At 39.5% G+C, this 22530-nt stretch overlaps 1 protein-coding gene across 1 annotated transcript in view; it reads right to left on the bottom strand.

Annotated features, from left to right (window-relative positions):
* The window catches only part of tmem121ab (transmembrane protein 121Ab), a 41164-nt gene extending 19585 nt beyond the window's left edge, over positions 1-21579 (bottom strand). Inside the window, exon 1 of the mRNA XM_086167294.1 lies at positions 21205-21579. The gene's annotated coding sequence lies outside the window, so the exon portion shown is untranslated. The remainder of the gene's footprint in view (positions 1-21204) is intronic.
* Positions 21580-22530: the final 951 nt, after the last annotated feature.

The raw sequence follows: 22530 nt of genomic DNA, 5'->3' as shown, positions 1-22530 counted from the left end.
GTCTGATTAAACTATTAAAATGTTTGCGGAGGTAATAAATTGAAAGTTGGGTTAGGTAATTTTCAGCCAGAGGAAAAAAAAAAAAGACATATAGCCTCATTTTGACAAATTATAATGCCAAACTTACATTTCTAAGCACAAAGCAAATAGCAGAAAAGATAAATAGTCCAAGGTGCAACTTTATTCCATTAAGAAAACCAACAGTGTTGCTTAGTATACTGTATCTAAACACATAATGTTGGGAGGGGGAGGAAATACACACTGTATGGTGAAACATCTTTCTATAGAACATGGTCTTAAATTCCAGAAATACTGTTTAGTTATCAATTGACAAGTGCTTCCCAACAGAGCAGCGCAGCAACTGCTGAAAGTAAAAAAAAATATGCTTTAATACCATTAATGGCTCACAGTCAGAGTTGGAAGATACTGTCTTTGTCTCAAAAAAAAAACACATGTAAACAAACACATGTAAGTTGGCAGAGTGACAGTACTTACAAGTAGCTTGTGTATTGCATTGCAGCAAACTCCATTACCTATTGTATGTATCAGCTCAAGAAAACTGAAAAGAAGAAAGTATTGACCAAAGAAGGAAATGTAAGCAGAAGTGACAATTGCATCGGTATGACTGAAATCAAGCCCTATATGTCAAGCTAGTTTCAGAGAATAAGACTATCGCCTGGCGTGGCTGCCTTCCATTTCTGTGCCAAAGAGACTTCAAAAACTGTCTTTCATCAATGTGCAGAGCTTTTGTGCACATTTTTCAGAGCTGGATTACAAGGCGTACACCTTGCCAGAAAGTTATAGAGTTGTTCTTCTGGGCATTTTTGGAGGTCCAAATGGATTTGGCCCTTTCATTTAAAAAAATGTTCGGGCAATATGTTCTGTTGGCACCATTAAGTCAGGATTTAGACTATCATCGGCCCTCCTTATTCATTCTCCCAGATGATTGTTTAATTAGACAGACATGTAAAGAATTTAGATCAGGCACTGAGATTCAGACATGATATGGTAAAAAAGACTGAATCATTATTGCTTTTTGAAGTGGCACTAACAATCAAACTTCAATCACATCATACTATGTTCACTGCATTATGAATGTATGCGAAACATTTTGTTTATTTATTTTTTACAATTATTCCTATCTTTCATGATGGTTATATGGCACTTGTGGGGGTTGTTGGGAGTTTAACATTTAATTTGATTGCTACCAGAATATTTGAACATCCCCCCTCTTACTTGGAAAAGAAAAGTGGTAACACACACACGCACACGCGCATGCACACACACATACAAACTCTTCATCTATACTCAAGTGTACCATTTAAGAAAAATGCAATTTGGTGTCTACTTTCTAATGTAATCTGCCTCACCAAGCATTATGTCTGATGCCAAAACAAAAACTGAAAGGATTTTATGTAACCAAAAACAGTTATCGTTTGCTTTGTCTATCTAATCATTTGGGGCATCATTTCCCATTTATGTGATATTTTTTCTCAGCTCAAAGGGGAAATTTATGAAAAACATTATCTGTAGTTTTTTGTAGGTTTTTACTCTTATTTCTTTACAAACATGCAGCCCCATTTAGCTCCTTCAGATATTGACATACAATTTCATTTTTGCTAATTATAGGGAGCGGTGGTCATAAATTATTCCTTGCTTTTTAGTTCTCCCTCACCCACTCTCTATCCTGATAGAAACACACACACACACACACACACACACACACACACACACACACACACACACACACACACACACACACACACACTCACACTGGGGCTGAATGTCAAATACAATAGGATGCCACACACTGACTCATGTAGGGCAGAGCAGCAAAAATGAGAAGCAGAGCAGGAAAGGAAACAAGAGCTGGGTGAATCCGGCAGATTATTGCTCCCCTGCTGTTGAGGGCCATTCATAAATACTCAGCCTTCCCACTGTCTCACAGTAACTGATTCTATGTGGCTCCAGAGCCTCCGCACGTCACAAGCAACGCTTTAAATTATCACAACACCAAAAGATGGAAATTTTAAATCCATCTTGACATGAGTGGAGAAATAGGCGCCAGAAGCTAGCAGTGGCACAGAGAAGACCCTACTAATTTTGAGGATGTGATCACTACTGTGCTTTTATTTGTTTGTATGTATAGCAGAAGTGTCAGACGCTCACATTGAAAATGCTGCAGCTACCATACAATTGTCATCTATTTGTGTGATATACGTGCAAATGTCAAGGTAATTAGGTCAACACAGTAAGAGAAAATATCCACTAATTAAATGCAGAGAGATTAAATTTTTCCGTATTCTTGAGATGCATGTAGTTAATATTTCAGTTTGGCTCCTTTAAATCCAATTTAAGCATAGACAGTTAAACAATGGGATATTAACCTATATATTGACTAAAACATCACTTTTCAAAGTGTATATGAAGAGGAACTAATTTATTTGTATCCTTCACTCCAAAATCTCACATTTTTGTGATCCCCATGATCCCTGGAGCAACTTCACAAAAGTATAACTTAACAAAAGAGGGACAGTGCTCATGTCAACATTACATTACATTACATTACATTACATTACAGTCATTTAGCAGACGCTTTTATCCAAAGCAACTTACAAAAATTGCAATTCAAGATTTGCTTAAAGGAAAAAAGATTTTCCAGGACCCCTGTGTGGACAATTTAGACATTGAGAAATAACATTAGAGATATTACCTCTAATCAGTAGGGAAGTTCCATATCACTGAATTTTGCTAAATCTTCCATGGAAATTCTGTCCTTTCATGCCTTGCAAGGAGACTTTCCCACCTGGCTTTGTGTGACTGACGACTCTGTCGAACTGTTGTTATACCAGTTTGACAAAATGACCAATTTCAGTAACATCACTGGCTTGGAAAATTATTCAAAAGTCTCCCAAACAGTGAATCTGAATTGAGGAGGCCTCTTGGAATAGGGCTGAATTTCCTTTAAGAATCTAAAACAAAGCCTTTTGTTCTTCATTCACTTCTTTCGGGCCGTATTTCCATTACTTGGTTCCCAGTATGACCGCAGGTCTGATTTAAGAGCACTGTCAACTCTTTCACTGAGACTAACAATGGTTCCTCCAATTGCCTTTAAGAAAAGGCTGGCTCGGGCTGTTTGGAAATTTCACTGGCTGACCACTTTGTATTAAATTAAGTTTCACTCACTGCAGGATAGCTACTTTTTTCGATGTCATACTCTTCACATAGTCCATACTCTAAAGAAATTGGTTATTTTCATTCATCATATTTAAAGGCATTAAATATTATACTCCCGGTTGGCCTATCTCAACATGTAATATCTCTCCACAAAGCATTTAATTTGTGTTCACTGGGCTATCATAGGTATCAGCCATAGTGTTACTTAGTAAAGTCATATTTTTCTCCACTCAATTCAAAGAAAATTCTGCAATATATTTTAAGAGATATATAATTAACTTTAGTTTGACAGATTTGATTGAACAGAGGAGGGCACAGCAGATAAATAGTTGAACCGATGGCCTTTTTCTGTCATGTCTTCAGCAGTTAAATTTTCCACAGGCATAAAGTGGCACTTGTTTTAATCAAGTCCCATTTCAGGTTGACCCCAACTGAGCAGATGATTGCTCTTAGTTTTGTTAATTATGAATATAAGTCAGATAAAAGACCCTATACATCCATTGAGCCAGAGATTGATCATTTGGATTGGGCCCCCATTTTTGCCATAACCATCCCCAAAGTAATAAATGCATCATGGAAAATGAGCTGAGATGTTGATAGACAAAGTTAGAGATCTAGGCATTATTTATATGCCCAAACAGACACGACATCAACTCTGACAACATGTTTAGTGTCATGTAGACTGACTCATCCTGTTGTTAGAAGGTGTAATGAAGAAGGGAGAACATTTTCTTTTTAACCTGCATCACTTGTACAATAAGAATATGATCAAGCTACGAGTTATGATTGTGAAGACGTGGAGTAATACTGTTGGAAGACAATTCTGTTTACATCTGTAAATTATTCTCGACCAAGAAAAAATGCCAAGTGTTTAGTATTTCAGCCAAGTCCCTTTATCAGCTCATGAGTGTTTTGAGCGAGCTGTGGGAGTGCTAAATAATCTACCTTTGACATGTTTCAGGAATTCAGGAAGTGTGTTAATTCACCTATAGTACATCCAAGTTAAAGTAATGATGAATAATCAAACTTCTCAAGGATATTGATTTTAAATATTGATATGATTCCAGATGCCCTGTGTTGATCTGTTGGCATCTCTTTGTATTAGCCCACCCAAGGGAGAACTGAGGTACAACAAAGAGGAACTTTATTTTGCAAAACTGAAGAGATATATACTTGGAAACAATTTTAAATGTAAATAATACATCGGCATAATATTATAACATCAGCTCTAGTTATTTATCTTATTCTTTATTTTCTGACTCTCGATCTGGTCATAAATGTTGAGAATCCACCTCGTGTCCGCTTTCTTCCAATCTGCCTGTGCATCTTTGCTGTCCAGATTTCTTCCTTATTTCACAGAGCCTGTTTGACTTGTGCTCAGGGAATTCATCTTTGCTCTCTTAACACCACAGAGGGGCGAACAATCTCCCATTTTGCTAGACGTTTGTGAGGCTCACCTCACGCAATGTCCTTTATAAAAGGCAAGCTCACAACGTTCATGTTTACACAGCAAGAGAGGAAGGACAAGTGCATTGAATTCTAATTTCAGGTATTATACCCACCATATCTTTCTGATTTAAAGCAGTCTTACACAAAGGACTCTCAATATAATGTTAAAGCTATGTTTCTTTGTTGCTTAGTTGACTGGTCAGTCGCCAGAGACCAGGGTGTGATATTAAAGAACAGGTTTAAAATGAAGGATTCAGTTCCCTGGAGAGAAAACACTTGTTGCCAGTTTCACAGACAAGGATTATGCCTGGTTCCTGGGTAATTTGCCTTTCAGTGGGTTTTTCTATTGAGAAATCTTTTTAGCTGGAGGCTACGCTTAACCAGCCTCCTGTGTCATACTCCTGAAGCTGATTTAGTTCAGTGCCCTTGTCTTTTTTTCTTCCATCCACAGCCTTTCAACTCATCACCAAACTCATTCAACGCTTTGAAGGCAGAGTACATAGTAGGCTATAAGTTCTCTCTCCTTCTAGATATCCTTCAACTTTTTCGCTGTGTATAGAAGAGTTGATAAGATTAAATCAACAGCCCGCAAAGTGTCTTTCTATAAAAACTGACATAAGTTTTCCTTTTTTTGGCCAAGCACTCAAGGTTTTATTTCTGTCAAAGGTCTAAATATGACAATGGACTAAAAAAAAAAAATAGAACATAACTGACCTCTTACATGTAAACAAGTGCAGAGAGAAACCAAATCCAATCAACAACCTAATTTACTTCCTTATTAAACCTCATGGCTGTGCCTGATTGGGCATCTGCTGCTCTGTGCTTTCATTCATTGAGCTAATGGATTTCATGGAATATGTTTCCGAAGACGCCAGAAAATAAACCACACATTTAGAGAACCTCTTTGTTTACATCAGTGTTGTCCATTTATAGATCTGAGTCATTACATGGATTTTTTTCACGACCTTAGGCAAGTGAGAGAATCTGTTGCTTTTATTTCGTATGTTTTCAGTCGTGCATAACTGTTGAAAATTTGATTGTGTTTTTATCATATTCATATCTATGATAGATTTGCAAAAAGGATACAAGATCATGTTATTGTTTTCACAGTGTTAAGTTGAAAAAGTATCATACCACTGATACGATTTACTAGCTTAACCCTGGAGTATATATTATTTAACTGACATTTGGAATTACATTGTGTGTCATAGAAATATAAACCTGTGAATCAGGCTTCACTGTGTAACAGTAAATGAATCCCTTAAAGTATTCCATTCTGGAAATTCCAGGGGGCTAACCTACTGTTTCAGCTACCAAGATTAGAAAGATAAAACTTAGCGCTGAAATGATATGACAACTAGCCTGGGAAACAACACCTCCAAAGGCAGGCTGTTTGCTCACAGTGAAAAATCAATGCCTACAGTCAACTCAGGATGGCACAATGCTACAGTGTCTCAGCCAGGTGTGCTCATGCTAGTGGCATACTCCCTGTGTTCCTGCTTGTCAGTGTGTATGAATTTAAACATGTGCCATTGCGAAGACCTGAAACAAGATGCATTTTCCTGTCATTCTTTATGTATGTACTCATCCATAACGGATAATATGTGTGCACTGTAAATGCATGTCGGCAGCGGGTGTGTATTCACCCCTTCACAGTTGGTTTTGAAAGGGACAATGTGTGACACTGACAGGCAACATGCAGCAGAATGTCTCTCCGTTGCAGGGACACTGTGCTGATCACTGATAGCAGATGTGACTAATTGTAGAGGATTGGGTGGAGGCTGTGGATATGGCTTTGTCCCTGCTGTGTCTGCCTGCCAGTTATACCCCCTCTAGAGCTCTCAATCACTGCATCTAATTAGATGCCTTATCTCTGTCAGTCAAAGAGCCTTTTGCTGTCTCTGTGGTGGATAACAGGGCAATGGGTCTGGCCACGGTGGCATGATGGTCACAGAGGATGTGGAGAAAGATGGACAGAGGGCTGCAAAGGCAGTAGATGCTGCTGAGAAATGCTAACAGGAGTTTAAAGAAATGGACTTACTGGGCAAGGAAGGATCAAACCATGGTGTGTTTCAAAATCTTTTGTGCTGAAGACTCAATAATCCTTTGCACGTGGTGTAAATGATAGACATAAGGAGTAAGAGATGAAGTTGCAACTTTAACAGCAACTTTTTAAGCTGAGTAAACTCCAGTGATTCATCATACGGACAGTGTTACTCCACTTGAGCGGTCGGTGGTTAAGAGCTGAATGATGACTCAACGTTAGCTACTAAGTTAGAGGAGAACAGGATGCATTTGAATTCTGCTCTATTACTGCTCTATTCTGCTCTATTACTCTATTATCTGCTCTTTTCTGCCAAAACCAGTGTTTACACTCTTAAAGTAAACATATATACTATCACTTCATAACTCTATGGCCTGCAGTTGCTAATATAGAGTTGTGTTCCTCTTAAACCTGATGTTTAGGTACAAACCATGTGGAACCAAATGTTATTCTGTTGCTAGTGTTGCCATTTCGGTACCCCTTCTCCCCCCCAAGCACACACAATCTTAAAGTGAAAGTATTAACTAACATTTTACTTTAAATGTTATCAGTCACTTGCAAAACTGTGAATTCTAATCACCGCTATAGCTTTTGCAGTCAGCTCCTACATGCAGTGCTCCATTTATTGTACAAATTTTGTGTCATCTTCAGTTTTAATCTAAGAACATGTCCAGAGAACTCTTAAACACTTGTCCTACTTATGCTACCTGCGAAGGCATGACCGGTGCTCATGAAAAAGGCACAGTAGTTGATTTTTGTGGTTTGTGATAATTTAAACTGTCAGAGTTCCCCTATGTGTCAATACACATAGTTTACTATGTGATGATTAGAGCTATTTACCATCTCTTTAACAGTTAGCTCATCAAAAGTACCAGAGAGTGCGACAAGTTTTGATTTATCAACAATAATTAAGGGATACGTAAGAAAAAGTGCATTATAAGCATGAGAAAGTATTCGGAGCCCACCTCAAACAGAACAACTCAGGATTCCTTACACTGACATCCCCAAACAGAGACATTTTTGGTTTGAAAAAATAAGAGTGACGTGAACAGGAGGCAAAGGCAGAAGGAGGTGAAAAGTTGAATATTGGCAAGAGAGATTGAAAGAAAAGGACAGACATTTGGCAATGAAGTTTAAGAGTGGGATGAAAAAGAAGATTAGGCCAGAGGTGAGGAGAGCTGGAAAGCATCCAGACAGAGAGAATGAGAGAGTAAGGAAAGACATCCTCACCATCTCTCCATCTCAGTGCTTCTCCATGGCAGTTCTGTCTGGGCACCTCTTCAAAATCAATTTAAGAAATTACCATTTAGCCAGAGTTCCTTCATTAGGATTTTATAATTTCATCTTCCTCCTCCACTGCCTTTATCCCAGAGCCCTTCAGTTCATCTCTGCAGCACAACCCCGGTGAATAATTAACCGCGACCGTGAGCAGAAAGACGATGAGCGACACAAGCGTTCTATCATTCACACACAGCCGCACACCTGCGGCGGCGTGCTTTTAAGCCTCTTCCTCTGTCTTTATCTCTCTGCGGTTTGAGGTAAATCTGACATACCATGTCTCGCTTGCACGCCAACATGCAAGTGTTTGAGACACAACCGCACAGACACACACTCTCACCTTATCATCTGTGCACACATTTTGTCACTGTCTTCTCTGCTCTTCTTCTATTTCAACGAGGCATTACGGCCAAGGATGCAAAGGTAGGTGGAGGGGGGTTTGAATGTTGCTGGGGTTGTGGGTAGGTCAACCTCCCAAAGTGACACAGCATGATAGGATGTCTGTTCATCGATATGAACAGAGGGAGACATGCTGAGGCAAGGAAAGCAGATCTGATCTGCAGTCACCTGCCTGCCCGGTTTGAACTTAATAAGCACGGGAGTGAGGGGTAGCTGCTAGCGAGACATACACAAAGTGTGGCTTAGTCTGGGCCTTAACACCTGATGTTGGTGAACAGATACCCCAAAGATTGGCTGGGAGGATCTGTTAGTGCCTGAGAGTTCAAGGCTTACTCCGAGGCTGAGCAAGGCTGTCGGCTACCGCGGCACTTTTTTGGTGCCATTTGGCTAATTAGCCTGTAGCATGTAGTGCCTGCAGCAAACAGGTTTCTTGCCTTCTGCAAACACAGAACTTGCATGTTTTTTGGGTTGTAAGCTAAAATTTGCCCAGCAGCACAGTGACATGGTCTTGAGAAATAAAGGTAATAGATATGGCTCTGTGAGGGGAATGCCTTTATTCTATCTGCTCTCTTGTTTATGCACATTAGTGTTTTTCTGTTTGCTGTACAATTATGGTATTTAACTTGGGTTGTTCATTTCTTAAATTTTCAGTTGTTCAAAGGAATATTACTGGTAAATGGAATTTTAATCATTCTGTAACTATCTTCAATCTTTACCATTATTTTAGTTAGCGACCCAGAGTGGCTTAAGAAATAGTTTAATAATTTCCAAAGTATTTATTCATGAAGATTAACTTTTACAGTTTTGGTGTGAAATAGTTAAACCTCTACAACTTACTGGCTGACATAACCTGCTATATTCAGTGCAGGTACAGTGTCAAAAAATATTTTTTAAAAGCTATTCTTTACCAATAGTGTCACAATACAAAGGGAGCAGTGAAGTTGTCACAGTTCTTTTTAGAATAGTGATATTTTCCCAGTTTTAATCTCAAGTACTTTTATCTGACATCTGACACCTTGTCCTTACTGGTCAGTCACTTTACTTGCTTTTTGTGTACCTAAGTTGCCTCCTTTAATCATATTCTTCTACATTTTCCCCTTGTATGAGTTACTTGCTCACCTGGTTTACCCGTTACCTGCGTAATCAGTGCCTCCTGAATGCCAGATTTCAGTCTTTTTTTTCTGTTTTTGTTGTTTACATGAATATCAAGGCCTTCATCGCCTGGCTGTCTGCCGAATTCAGGGTCCACTTGCCTCAATTCACCGCAACAATACTCTTGCTATTGTTAAAAATGTTGCAGCCAAAAGTGCTTAATCTCATCAAAAGTAGAAATAACTACTTTATTATCCATGCAGGGGTAGAAACTCAGCAGTTTTGTTTGGCTCAAAAACACCTTCAAGGTCTAGAAAGGGTGAATGATTGGTTTTCTGTAGTGAAAAAGACTATTGCAGAGAAGGAAAAAGAATACGCACCAGAAGAATATCTTTTCAAAGGATGTTATCTGAAAACAAATCAGTGAGGAGCAGCTACCACATAATCACCCCAATTGCAATTTCTGATGTCTTGGGAAAAACCAAAAGTCATACATAATTGAAACGTTGAATATTTACTTCTCAGCTGGATGTTTGTGTGTGTATCTAGATTTTCTCACTATCATCAAGATATACAGTATGTGTACCAACAACACATTTTGCTCCACAGTAGGCTGGTATTTTTCAACATAAAACTAGGACATGCCTTTTTTGTGGCATTTTGAAGAAAATATAAATGTTTGTATTTGCAGTAGTAATGAGGTTAGATGCTTTGCCATTGGGGCTTTTTTGTGTAGAGTTTGCATGTTCTCCCCATGCGTTATATGTTTGGGTTCTCCATTTTCTCCCCACAATTAAAAACATGCAGTAGACGACCCTAAATTTATCCACACATATCTACGACAGTGCATGGTTGTATGTCTATAAATGTCGACCTCCAATCAACTGTCGACCGGGCCCGGGTATACTACGCCTCTCACCCAGTTACAGCTGAAACAGGCCTTGGCAGGCCCCTGAGTGCGGGATGGTCACAATGCACTTCATCAACATTGGTAACAGTAGTAGAACTTAGTTTTCACTCCTGTAAACTAGTTGGAATTCACATTTTGGAAAAGACAGAATCATTCTCAATAATACACATTCCCAAAAGTGATGACTAATTGGAGCCATTAAGAGCTTGATGCTGCTAGTTAATTTGTTTCCCAGTGTTTATAGTGATCACCGGTCCCATTGGAAAACTGATGAAACATGAAGTGATTATTCCAGTCAGGGAGTGTGATGAATGTTGAGCAGGTTGAGCAAGGCCCTGGCTAGTGTCCCAGTTCTTAAAACCAAGAATATGATCAGGCCCCGACATTTGAGTCATATGCAAATATCGGGCATGGCTTTTCTTGTTGTGGTGAACAGGACCTTTGTAAATGCTCCAAGAACTAAAAGGCAGAAAAGTCAGCTTGACCTTTCTCTGAAATCCTTGAGGAGACCATAAGTGAAATATCTTAATTAGAAAGAGATGGAGTTGCTAAGAAGTAACATTGATCAGGCAGAAACTGCAGTTGAGGCGAATTTTCTTGGGTTGAACATAAAGCAAGGCTGTTTCCAGTCTGTGATAAAGTATCAGTCTTAATATTTTACAGTCTGTACAACATAGTGAAGTTGCATTCTGTGTAACTGTGTTTATTTAAATTTTGTCATTTCAATGATTGTAAGTGATTTCACCATTAAGTCTAAACATGCTATAGCCAAGAGATTTAGGCTCAATTTTTGGCTCCCAAAGGTACAATGGTGGAGCTGCCCATGGGATGTAATTGATATGGAGAGATATAGTTTGTAAACCCCATTTAACTTTGAGCAAGTCTCCACCCTTACCCTGATTCACCTCTTTGACTCCCGCTGACCATCTTTGAAGTATTGTAGAGTCAACAGTGCACTTGTAAAACTAATACAATATGCTGTCTATCCATAAGACTGGCTGATTTCTATCAGTTTTCATCACTGTGAGTGACTGTTGTGATTGGGAATGAGCATTTCATTGCTGCCGCAGTTCAATTATTGACAAAAGATAAAGAGCTTTGTGAGATACAAGAGATATGACGTTTGTCTGGACAGTGTTCAGAACAAACCAAACCAGATGCCGCTTATTTCATCAAACGCCTCAAGAGAATTTTTGAGGCAAGAATAAAATACCCCCCAAAACATGAGTCTGTATGAACAGACAGAAAACACAGTTGATATTGATTGTCTGAAACTAAAAATAATGTTCAAAGGCAATGTGCTCAGAGAGTAGGTTGATCGTGTTCATTAAGTATAATATTTTGATGAAAGAAATGGCCAGAAATGAGTGAAATTGAAGAGGGGTGGAGATGATGGAGAACCAGGAAAGCATGAGGGAAGAGAACAAAGAGGGGAAGAGGAAGACGGGAACAATTCTTAGGATTTTTTGTAATCCTTCCTTTACTTTGTGGCCAATTCAGGATAGATGATTGTGTTTTCTGGAAGATGAAGATTTTGAGCCCTGGTGGTGGCTGCAGTCCCTTTTTTTGGCTCTGACATGAAACTATGGGCAGCAGCCTTAGGCCCATGCTGCCAGAGTGCTATGTGGACAATGATGAAGCAACACAAGTGCTTTATTTCCGATTCCAATAACAACAACCACATAAATGGCTTATATGGGCTTTTAATAACTGATAGAACATACAGACACTTGCACGTGCATTCGTTTGATGTGTTTCAAATGCATAGTAGTGTCTGTCTGGCAGAGAAGCCTTACACCTGTTGGAATGTTTTGCCAAAATGATAATAGCGTTTGACTTCGATTTAGGCCTTTGTGACGGACAGCCATGAGTTGTTACATCTTTGTTTACTGTTGTTTTTGCCATGGATTTTAGGTAATTGCAGAGTGGAGTTCCTTGCTCGGTTGACTTGAAAGACAGGTCAATGGGAAAAAAAGCCCATCGCTGAAAGGAGAAAAGCCTACAAGCACGTATATAGACGTGTTCTTTTCTCGAGTGTGCACTTTCAAACACACGCATTAAATACACAATGGCATGATGCATAATAGAAGGCAATGATCAGGACTAGCCTTTTCTGTTTCTGCCAACACAGTACATCACTGCTGCTTGTGTCCTTGCATCATTGTGTGCCTGTAGGTGCTGATGTTCTGAGTGCCACTGAAAAGAGAAGACAGGGGATGATGAGGAGAAAAAGGTGGGTCAAAGTCAGACAAAAAAAGGAATCATGTCAGATGGAAGAAATAGGAAGCGGGGTTTGGCAAGAAGAGGTTTATATGTCCACAGAAAGACAGCCCCCCCCCGACACACACACACACACACACACACACACACACACACACACACAGCCCAGGGGCAGCATCTGCTTCTGCCTTTTAGACCGAGGAAACCTGTGACCCCTCAGCAACCTACAGCTGCTTTATCCTAATAAGTCTACTAGTCCTGGTCTCAGCCTGGTTGAGAGAGTCCGACATTTTCTCTCTTCAGTATTGATCTCTATCAGTGCTGATTTACACAACTGTCATCGGGCTGAAACACACAATAGCCAGCCAATAATGCCCTACTGAGGTGGCCCCAAACAACAGGGTTAACTCCCTGCCATGGCAGAGACCTTCATGCACCTCCCAGACACATGAAATTTGTTGAGGTCTGGCAAAAGCCAGCAAGTGACAAACAAGGGAGGAATACGGAGGGCTGTTCAAGAGCGTGAGACATGGTCTATTGGCTCAGGATTCCCTCTGCCTGGGCTCGTGTGTATGTTTGTGTAATTAAATCATGAGAGCCTCTGTTTTAGAGCATTGAGATGGAGCACATGGAGAGTATACAACCCTGGGTGCTGACTCAGTGGGCCAGACTTAATTACAAGCAAAGACATAAACTGTAATTACACACAACCACACCTGCAGGTTTCCAGTAGCACTGACAAAGGTTGTCTAAGCAAAGCGTTCCACAGGACGAGTCTCTTATCGTATAAGAAGACAATATTATCTGTACTGTATTTTACACAATATAACCTTCACCCTGTGTGTTTCAGTCGAGCGAAGGCCACATATATTCTAAACACAATGTTTCTTCTTCTTTCAGCTTTTCCCTTCAGGTGACTCTTCTACCAACTATTCTAAACACAATACAGCTACATCAATTGAACTAGAAAGATGCTAACTTCTCCAGTGTGAATAAGTCAATCTATATTCCCACACTCACTTGTGGTCATGATCTTTTGGGTGGAGGCTAAAGGAGTAAGACTGTCGAGGTGTAAAATATCTGTCCAGCCAGGTTAAGAGCGGAAAGAGAGTGACCATACCTAACGCATGCAGCAGTGAGCGGCTATTGTTTGAATTGAACAAATCCTCATAGATCATAGAAGAATTACATCTCCTTGGGACTACAGTCACTCACATTTACCCCTTGGCAAACAAAGTTGTATGAGGCAACATGATGTACTGGGGCCAACTTCTACCTGCTAAAATGATACTATGATAAATGATCCATGTCACAGAAACATCAGCAGTATTGCAGTGCTCCTCTGATATTTAATGTATATCTTCTAGCCAGGAGAATTTGCTTGTCAGTTCCCTTACTGGCCAACACCCTTGTTAAGCTGATGGCACACAGCAGTATGGCGACACATAATTGCATACATAAACACACCGAGACAGAGTTTAACAGATTACCAGCATTTTACAGACACACCAACACATATTTGGTAGCCATCTGTTATGTTCACCAATACAGATTCCAGCACTATAAAGTAAATCACATTATAACTCTAAATTTTCATCAAACTAAAATTTTCAACAAATGTATTTAGAAATGTACCAGGCAAAAAAGAATTACTGTTTGGTGGTTGCTTTCCAAATGGGGAGAGTCACAGAGTATCAATGGCTTTTTTGAAAATGGGCTTATCATCTTCAAAATTGTGCTAAATGTGTCCAAATGTCCAAAATGTTTGATCATAATCCACATAATCACAATGTATTTTATACTTGCAATAGGCTGTTACTGACCCACCCATTTTCCAAAAAAGTGGTCATTATTAGGAAATTATCAATGAGACTGTAAAGACAATTAATTTTCCATGTCAGATATTTGCATTTACATGTCTTTTTACTTTGCCAACGTGTTTCTTTCAAAAGATATACTACAAACCCAGTGGATTCTGAGTACATGTTAAACACGTGGTTTTCTCAAGCTCACTTTTTTTCACACTATTTTTTTAGATTTCCCGTTTGAATAATAAGATAATGTTTAATTGAGTATGAGGACATTATTATACCAGAGGGATGCAAATCCATCCTGAGGGTGATGTTTATTGTACCCCTTTTTCCAGTTTGCATAGAGACATTTGTAAATGTGTAACAGAATGTATAGAATACATCTTGGGAATTGTTAGTGCTAAAATACATTCAGAATTTTCATGTGTAATCAGATCCTGGAATGTTTAAAACAATATCTAAGCTTTGGAGATTCTCACAAAAGTGAAAAAGATGCATCCAAAGACATTTAAGGCTGAAAAATATGTTTACCCTAGGGGTGCTCTCCAGAAAACAATCCATATTGTATGATTGCTTGTATGATTCGATCCAGTAAATGTAAAAGAAATATTTGTCTAAAAATCAACAAAATAGTTTTGTTTCCATGTGTCTAAAAGCATATGATTGCAATGCCAGTCTACTTTTTGCAAGACAATTGTAAAATGACAGCAAGCATTGTAACTGCTGACTTTTCAATATTTCAGGTCATGGAGTTGTGTAACCTCCTAATGCGTGTGTACAAACTGTCACTCATGTATAGGATTATACAAGTCTCAACAGAGTTGCAAATCTCCTTACATAGTAAAATGTTTTGCAGACTTGATTGCAAACACATTCTGAATGTCAATTTGTAAATGTTAGTATGCATTTATACATTGTTACACACTTACAAGTCTCCTAACACACACAAGAAATGAGATATAATCACACACGCCCCATAAGCATTTACTAATAATTTGCTGCCATAATAGCACCATATGGGAGTAAATATTGCAAATTACTGTTGTACTGAAAAATTGGATATTGTGTATATTGAATAATTGATTTGTATTGCAATGTATTTCTGTGATGTACAGCAAACAAGCATCTCTTTCATTTAAAATCATACAGTGAACACAATTTTCTATCAAACAACTCCTACAAAATGAAAAAACAAAAAAAAAAGCTCGAATTATTCATCATCTTGGTGACAGACTCTGCTTTTCCTAGCCTGGATGGAAATATTTTTCAGCATCACATCTTAATTAGTTTATTCTGATTAGATTTTTGTCACCTGGCTACTAATTTGTCAATGCAGCGCACGTCAACAATATTTAGTCTGGTGGATTTTAAATGCTCGATTTTTTGAGCCTTGACTAAAGCTTGAAATATGTTTTTTCTGTTTGTGAATTATTAGTTTTTTTCGAGAATCAACTTGGATATTTGATGAGTGGGTCAAGAGGTTATTGATAAATATATCATATATATCATTATATAAAATATATATAGGTAAATATATGTTCCCTTTTTAACATGAGATGGCACTGAAGCAGATTAATCCGGATGAAATTATTCAGCAAATAATTCAATTTTCTTTGATTGTTTGAATGTACAGTTTTGGGAAAACAAACACAGATAAAACAAAAACAAACAAAAAACTCTCTAGAACAGACCATTAAGCCAAAGTTCTAGCTGGGATAGATGCTATATATCATGAGCACACAATGCCAAACTGTACGGATCATTTTTCACATATTAATACACAGGAAGAAATACAAGAATGGAGAGAATGGGCACAGGTGCCAAGACTTAAACATACACACACTTCCCATCTGAACAAATACACATACAGTCAGCAATGATTCACTGAGATGAATATAAGAAGCAAACAAATGCCAACTTGAGAGAAATGTTACACAGTTTATTTCCTTCTTATCAGCATTACAATCTAGAGACAGAAGGGGTGCAGATAATCCTAGTGCAACATGTAAGTATGCATGTTCACATAACACACACAAAGAGATGAATATGAATACATGTTATGCTGACAGTCCAAGTATTTAAACCAGCAAGTTATTTTGAGTTGCTTCTTGTAAGGACCTTGCAAAAATGTAAATTGTAAATGAGCATACACGTAGATCACCACATAACTCTTGTGCATGACTCTCATTAAGATTTAAACCAAGAAAATGGGCTTACATTTCTACTTAAAATGATTATAGAGGAAACAATTTCTGTGGAATAATATGTCATGATAATGTTTATGGAGGTTTAAATCCTTTAGAGCTTGCACGCTGAGCACATAACATTTCCAGGATGGTTTTTGTATGTGATTTGACTTTGGTTGAGGCTGCCATCATTGCACGTCAGAGCACATATGCACAGCTGCAGAGTAACAATTAAGAGCATGAATTAGATATGAGGTTGAGACAGAGATATAACAGATCTGCCTGAAGAAAACGGCAGCCCTCTCTCAACACTTATAACACAAATATAGAATTTCATACATTGCATGATTATAAGGATTTCTTTTCAGTATTTATTTCATCACTTGTCAACCATTATGCAATTGCTCATCAATTCTTTTGCCAAGCTATTTAGACCATAAAAAACAGTGGGGTTTTCTGAAATGACATTGTAACATAGAATTATGGTATCATTGGCAATAACGATTCTTAATGTCCATGTCTATCATTGATTATGTGAATAATCTGATCAGTGGATTTCAGGTTAGTTTGTTTCACATTGGCTTTCTTTCTTTTTAAAAGTTCTCTCAGTAATTTGTCTTGTTTTAAAATAAAAATAAGTAAATAAAATTTAGCTTCATTCTGAGATTTTAGAGAACATGAAATCAACAATTATTTCAAAAAGCAACATTTTTTTTCCTTACGAAGATGATTAAGATGATAAAGATGATTCTGCAAGATGCAGAGGTGCAAACATCAAGACGTGGCTCTGAAAAAGACAAGCCTCTACTCCTAACCAAAGGCCAGGCCATGCCACTTGAGCTGATTGATTTCCCATCACTGTATCCCTGATAACTGCATGCCTAGAGGGCTGCAATGTCTCCAATACTTCAACGCTCTGCTCCAGCAATGCAATGCTCTGTTTAAAACATGCTTTGCAATGTGTGGCAGTGTGCGTGGGTGGTTAGATGGGCGTCTTTAAGTGGACAGGTCTGTGTGTGAAATGTCACAAGTGGATTGCTTTGATGACATGTCTGGTTATGACATGCCAGAACATTCTGCAAGAAGAAGCTCTGCGTTAGTACTTTTAAAATTGTCAACAGCCTTACGGAAGGCGAATTTACCAAGCTATTAGCCAAGCTGGAAGGGAGCATTCATCACCAGAATAGAGATGGAGTAAAATTTTTAAACCACTGTACAGATACTGCATAATTTTATGACATTCTCTCTCAAACAGTCAGGAATAGATTCTCATCTTTTTGAGGTCTCATACAAGCAAAAAGAAATGTCAATTTCTTATTTTCTTTCATGGTAACAACATTGAGGTTTGTCTTTGAACCATAACTACCTAGCTTTTCAAATTTTATGTCGGCCAAATCCCTCATGCACTTACCCAGTGCATATGATCTCTAAGGATACTGACGACAAAGTATTTAAAACGACTAAAGCATAAATTATGTGGCTTTACCCTGGACCATAAAATCTTGTGCTGTTTCCTCTCAGATAAAAATACAGAAACGCATTGTTACATATATCCAAGTATTGTTTTTATTTATTTTTTTTCTTTGGCTTGATAAAAACCCAACACTTGAAAAGACAAGTAGATTTCTCGGAAACGCAACAAACATTTAAACGAATGAACTGGACTCCCTTGTCTGATTTGGAAACCGTTCAGTGAATGCACGAGTGAGACAAGGAGTAGAAAAGGAGACGCCAGTATTTCATTTCAAATTCACAACATTTTCCCCCTGCTTAGTTTCCAAAGTGGTACATTTCTTCTTTTTGTACATTTTGTACATCAGCTTTGACTTGTATTTCCTTGTGTGGTAATTAGTAAAAGTCAACCAAACCATGTACGCCCCTCGCCTCTTTCCCAAACGGCTGTGCTACATTAGCATAGATCATGCAGCAATTCATAATACATGGTTTTTGAACAAAGTTGGTACTTGTGATCTATAATTAAGAGGTATATTTCCAAAGAATCTCTATAGTCAGCATGTGATGACTGGAGGCTGCGTTCGCTTCTGCCACTCCCAGGACGCGTTATTGTACAGTATGTCCACTATTGATTGACTGTGCCATTTGGTCATTGATTGGAGTGGATGCCATTATGTCAGGGGGATTATAGCCCTCTGAAGCACAGTGATTCTGAAGTGGAAAAACCAGTGGATGAGAACCGATGAGATGAGCAGAGTGCTTACTGCATCAGATGCAACAGCAGCTGTGTTTCAGCTAATGGCATGAAAATGAGGGACAGCACAGAATCTCACTGCTAGCATGCATGGCGTAGCCTGGCCCTGGAGAGTATAGCCTAGCACAGCGCAGACAGCTTTCTCACCGCTCTTGTTTCTATCCACGCTAAAAGGAGCTTCACACATACCAATTGATTATTCCTTGCATGCAAATTTTTGATTGGTGCAGTTAATTTTGGCTTAATATTCTCTGTGACAGCCACCGCCTCCCAGATTGTCTTCGACTGATCATTTAAATTGACCGTATTCCCGTATGCAGCAGTGATGGGGGTGGGGTTTTGAAGGCTTGGGATGATCGTGAAAGGGGTTGAGAAGAGTATTGCTTCAGCCTTCTCTTTGGCTTTCAGATCAACCTGTCATGTATTTACACTAAAGTTCTATTGAGTTTCTAGTAGTATTTAAAAGGACCCATAAAATGGATTCCGGACACACTAATAAATGAAACCTAGTGTAAAAATCTGAAGCAGAGGTCGTCAACTTGTGATATTTGGATGAGGGTTCTGTAGTGCTGACCCTAAGGTTTAGAGTTGGGATTTAGGAATAGAAGATCTATGAAAGATGATGCTTGGGTATCACACGGATCTTGCTTTTATGACAAAAACACCTTGAAGTTGATGCTCTGATTCCAGTGTCACGCACGTCATTTGAACCGAGGAGTTTTGTTTCTAACAAAGCAATTCAAAGAGCTGTAACTTGCAATTGTGTGGCCTGCAGTCTGTAGGGCCGCCATTCAAATTTAAATGCATGGTGTGTTTATTGGATCATAAATCAAGCATGAAAGATTAATTTGCATTTAGTTCATCATCCCAGTGATATAGAGCAACAATTTCTTTACAGTAGAGCCCTGAGGTTAATAACCCAGAGGCAAAGCTGGCATATCAAAATATGCTTTCTTTCAAGGGCACTGGACATGATCTGTTCTGTGGCATCATCTTCGCTATGAGTCACACTTATTGCTCTCTCCAACTAAAGTCTTGTCACTCACAGTCTGTGCCGACATATCAGACACACTTAATGCCGAGAGTCATCACACATTCAGCGTAATCAAAATCCTAATTAACATCATTAAAATCAAGGCTTTCAAAATTGTGGCTCACATGACTGTGGGTTTCCACAGCAAGGCTGTGTGCATGAGTGTTTTAAGAGCTATCAGTGCCTGTTAGAGCGCCGCAGGCAACAAGCATGGGGGTCACCTCTTATTCAAAGCAGGCCTGACTTGGGTGTTTTCTCCCTTTACATTCTGAGAATTAATTTTTCCCTTGCAAAAGCGCTGCATCAGACAGTTTACGTGATGCATGGAGCAGGCAGGGAAGAGAAGCCGGGTGGCCGCATCCCAGATCTGCTGGCCGATAACCAGAAGGTTGCAGCCCCTAATGTGAGACCGGGATAACACGTTGACCGAAACGGAATAAGTTCTCTGATATATTTGTTTTGTGTAACACTGGAACGGGTAGTTGTTTCCATTATTGTCGATTTAGATGCTGTCATTTTTCTCGTACCATCGCTTAGCATACGCAATCTTAAATAAATCTTGATGGCAGCAAATTGAGACCGTAAATAGTTATGGGTGCATTTCTATGGCCCATAACTAATGGTTATCCCAAAACATTTTTATTTACGAGTAATGACAAAATAGTGTTGGAGCCAAGGTATTTCCACAAAACCTTGTGAACAACACACCCCTTATGACTCCAACAGTCAACTTTTGGACTCACGCACGAATACTGTTACAGCTGCCAGCGCGACAGACATAAACGAATTTGTTATTCGGCTTCACGGGATGCTCATATATTCATAATGTGATAGACTCAATTCAGAATTGCGGTGATTGTTTTAACGCACGGTCCTGGGTTCCAGCTGCGTGCTGTTCGTGCGTGTGCGCGCCGGGCAGATCATTCTAATAGGCAGGATTTATTTTTATTTTTTGCCCTGCCGAGCAGAGGCACACGACCCTGCAAATTGAACATCTGCTTCCAATGAGCCTGATGAGCAACCTGGAGGCAAGGACGAGACTATGAATAATATCAGCCATGTTATATCTTTGTATTTTTAATTATTCCATTCAAAATATAGCTAGAGGTTGCACATATGATGGATGAAGAGTCGTCAAAACTATAACTGGTAGAGAGAAGACGGACTAACTGACTGAAGAAATATAAGAAATCCTGTAAAAAAAAAAAAAAAAGGACCTTTGACTTGCAAGATGGGAGCAGACTCTTCTGCTGCCATTAAAAAAAAAAAAAATCGCTACAGCAAATTCCAGTCGTGAACGTCTGGCCGTCAGCCTGCATCACATCGCCCCCACTCTCAATGCCTGAAAACGGCGCTGACCGGCTTCAAACATCCAGAGGCGGAGAGCGCGGCTTACCTTCCGTGTCGGCTTCAGTCTCTGTCCAGGGTGCTGAAAGAGGTCAGCCTCTGGCACCGCAGGTTTTATTAATCCGCTGCGGGGAGGCGCCGAAAACGCCGGTCCAACATCACCCTGTCGCCGCTAAGTTGCGTGAAAGAAAGTCCCGGTCCCCCGGGCCCCCCCTGCTTCCCCGATCGCTCCTCACCGCGCGTCAGGCTCCGCCGGTTTTCCTCTTCCAAACTCTGGATACGAGGGAGCGACCGGCGTGCGTTCTGGCTCTGGAACCGCTTTGTCAAGTGCAACTGCCGCTTTTTCGCCAGTTGCTTCCTCCTCCGGATAGACTCAACCCCTTCCTCCTCCTCCTCCTCTTCCCCTCCCCTCCCCCCTCTCTCAATACCCGTACAGTTAGGCGGTGTGTGTGTGTGTGTGTGTGTGTGTGTGTGTGTGTGTGTGTGTGTGTGTATATGTATGTGTGTGAGTGACAGGGGGAGGAATGCGTTCACAGTCCTCGTGGACACAATGGCTGAGAACCAGAGTCTGCAGGTACTCACAGAAATCATCTGATAAAGACATATTCACATGATTTAATTGAAAATCCCCCCAAAATGAAGTTCCTCCTGCAAATGAGATGAGTAAACACACACACATGCACACACACATGCACACACACACATGCACACACACACACACACACACCCTGACAAGAGCTCGCGTGCACATGCAGGCACTCGAATTAAATTTATGGTCAATTTAGTTATGTAGCGTGAACAACCATCTGTTTCAGCATATCCCGCCCAGTCATTCCAAGGGCTCCTCTTTTGTTTTCAACATAGCAACATCATTCAGCAAAATATTCCGGATTACTCACAACGGACGGATTAGTGTCCAGAGAAAAAGATGAAACTGTTATAATTAATTTTTGAAATGCAAATGTCTCAAGTATCACTGCATTTTCCCAGTTAGCTATATAATGAGATTGAGAATGTCACTCTGGCTTTGTCCCACTTTGCTCAGCCTGGCCTCTTTGTCCCCATTTTCTATATATTATTACATTTTACCGTTCTCTACCTGTCCACCAGAAGGCTCAGACAACCCCACCCGTCACCTGACACATCCATCTATTCTCCTTTTAATTATCCTCGCAGCCCCATTATTACTACCCTAGTTTCGTTCATGCCATTTTAGAATATCTTACAGTAACCCTTCGTATCTTACAGTAACCCTTCTCTTGAACCAGAGAATCTGTGATGATGTAGAACCAGGTGGTCATAAGCTGGGATCTTAGATCGAACGGGGATCAATGGTAGAGGGGTAGGACGGGTCAGAGATTGAATCAATGAAGTC

Source organism: Fistularia commersonii, chromosome 20 (assembly GCF_037954325.1).
Source record: "Fistularia commersonii isolate RoL2024-O1a breed Wild chromosome 20, RoL_Fcom_v1.0, whole genome shotgun sequence".
Taxonomy (NCBI): Eukaryota; Metazoa; Chordata; class Actinopteri; order Syngnathiformes; family Fistulariidae; genus Fistularia; species Fistularia commersonii.
This window is presented reverse-complemented; position numbering and strand designations above follow the sequence as displayed.